The sequence below is a fragment of the Gossypium arboreum genome, chromosome 9 (genome assembly GCF_025698485.1).
Source record: "Gossypium arboreum isolate Shixiya-1 chromosome 9, ASM2569848v2, whole genome shotgun sequence".
Classification (NCBI taxonomy): Eukaryota; Viridiplantae; Streptophyta; class Magnoliopsida; order Malvales; family Malvaceae; genus Gossypium; species Gossypium arboreum.
Window position 1 is genome coordinate 75,970,020 of NC_069078.1, and position 3,059 is coordinate 75,973,078.

Below are 3,059 nucleotides of genomic sequence, written 5' to 3' on the forward strand. Positions count from 1 at the left end.
ATTAAAATAGGGCTTTTACTACAACCCATAAGCTTAGAGTAAGTTTTATCCATTAAGCAAGTAGCAAGTTATTATAAAATATCTCATGTTGCGGTAATATATTTTGCAAAATAAATTACAATATGTCTTTTTAGATTACAAAGTTTTTTCTAAATTTTTTTGTAATGGCCAAATATTTTGTCTTGATACAAAATAAATTACTTTATTAAAAAAACTTACAATTAAATTTTACACAATTTCTTATGTACTAGATAATATATTTTTGTAACTAAACAATTCATTTTGAGTTATTACAATTAGCAATATTCATTATTGCAATATTTATTACATGTGGTGTCAACAGTAATTACAGTATATATTATTTTATTTACTTACAAATTTTCTTATAATGTATATATTATATTTTGTAATAGCAAAAATCAACCTATGGTTCTAGGTTTATTACAAAACCATTACTTCATTACAATATTTACTACAACATTTTATGTAATATATTGTGTAACACCATTACAATATGTTACCTGATTAAATAATTTCTTACATAGTACATAATTTGTTTTTGTAATCAAACAGTTCCTACTGAGAAGATTTGAAAAGTGGGGTGAGGCTATCATGTTTGTGATCGCTTGGGTCAATGGTGTGTCTAATTTTCTTAAGGTTTGATATAGTGTGTCAAAATGACATATTATGTGTTTTATTTTGATAAATTTTTGAGCACGATGTTACTAATTTTATTGTTTATCGATTAATTTTTATGTAGACGGAATGTAAGTCCAAAATATGGAGAATAAATAAAAATATGAACTCACATGAAAATTTTGGGCATGAAAGATTTATTCTTATTTATATATTATTTGTAGCTTGAGTTTTATCTCTTATATTTTATTTAGATAAATATTTAATTTTACATTTTAAGAAATTATGAAGGAGTAGAACACAAGGAATTAATTTCCAGTTTAAAAACTGAGTTTGGAAAGAGGGCAGAACCTCCTTGTTTTGTCTTCGGTTTTGAAAAAAAGAACAGGGTTCAACATTGAAGGGAATTCATAACATGTGCCCTCCTCAAGGTTTTATCATATCTTGCACCAATATTCTTAAACTCTAATGTATTCACCATTAAGGATTTCTCAGGTCAGTTTGTTCTTCAATGAACTTAGTCTGTTGCCTATTTCTTATAGTCTCATCTATTGCCACCTTTAAGTGCAGTTTGTAGTGGAATGGCCTATATATCATTGTGATGTAGGCATTCCACTGTCGATTCCCTCCACAAGTTGGATCTTAAGGGAGGAGTAGCAAACACCTCTTAAGCCCCATTTAGGACCTCAGTTTGCGAGACCTTCAACGGAGTGTAATGGCGAAAGGGGATCGAGGGAACTCTTTGCAAGTGCTTTGGGCAGTAATAATAACGACACCCTATTGTCGCTTCATCTAATCTCCACTAGGCAAACTGTCTATTTGAACTTTTTGTTAAGCCTAACTGTGGGATTGCCTCTAAGGATGCCTTGGGTCCTCAATTTCCTTCTTTTCTCCGACTTCATGATACTCGGTACTCCTTCGAGGTTCATCTCAATCATATTCTCTTATGTGAGCCCAAAGGAGTTCATTTTGAGCTTGTAACTCATTGCATAGTTGGTCGAGAGTTACCCTATTCTTCTATATCATTATGGCGTTTTTTAAGGTGGTTCTCTATAGGGTTGAAAAGTAACAGGTGAACTTTCTCCATATCTTTCTATGGGGATGGCAGGTGCAGTGAATGGTAGGTTCGTTGTGAAATTTTGGCCTAACTCCTTAGGCCGGTTTGGTTTGAACTTGAGTGGGGGGAATAAACTTTTATCTCTTGACTAACTACGACCTTTAGTGGATAGAGACATAATTTTCAATCATTCCCATAAACAGTGCCAATTGTTACAACTTATGAATAGAAGTGGTTTGTGAAGGAGGTTCAGACCTTGAAAGCTGCGAAGATCCGTTATTGAAGGTACAGTTCACACCTTGAAGGGTGTAGAGACCCACTACTAGAAGGTTAATGGGATAGTCAGATAGTATTTGGGCAAAGTAGGGTTATGTTCTTCTCACTTTTCCTTTACCCATTACTCGGGGGGTATTTATAGTGGGACGAGAATTTAGCCATGGGTCCCTCTTTTATCGGTCTTAGGTGCCAAAGTAGAGTAACAAGTGCCTGACTTAAGATATTGCTAAATCTAACCTGAAACGACTTGACGAAGGGTTATTGAATGTGATTGATTGATGAGTGTTTGTAAGTGGTCCTCCCAATATATTCCTTAGATTATATGGATCCTAGATGAGTGGCATTCAGGTGATGGTATGATAACTGCTCTAAAGGTTCACCAAGTATGACTTTTATAAGAGTAAAGCAACATAGAGTGGTGATGTGCCATGAGTTGTTCCTCAACTAATTTGGGTCGGAGTTTGTGGGATTGGGCCTTTTAAGCATATGGGCCAAATACAAGAGTGAAATAATTTTCATGCTAAAAAATAATGCAATTAAATTATAAATAAGGTTTGATAGCTTAGAAGTGGAGCAAATATCAAGAATTATTTAGAGTTATCGTCTCTTCACTCTTTTTCACGCCATATAGCTTTCCACTTGTGTTTTCGATACTTGGCCCTTAGCCAACTTTCCTACTATATATACTTGTATAGAGTTGAAAGAAAGAAAATGAAAGAAAAAGAAATAAAGTGACTTGAAAGAAAATTATAGAGACTAGTTATATTTTAACTTAAAATTTCATCTATAATGATTACATTATCATGCATGCCACCTTATATTGTTATATTATTATCTATATTTAAGAGTTAAGTAACAAATCGTTATAATTATCATATAATAACTGATAAAATTGAATGATTAATTGAATGAAATTTAAATCTTATTAAATTTTAGTTGACAAAAAATTATATACCTCCGATTCATTTCCTTCCATAAATCCAAGATAAATTAGGCATCCCCAACGCAGCCATCAGATCTAAAGTTTCTAAAAGAATTAGTATTCTATTTTACATGAAATTTATGTACTAGTTAGTTTCAAAAAAACTAC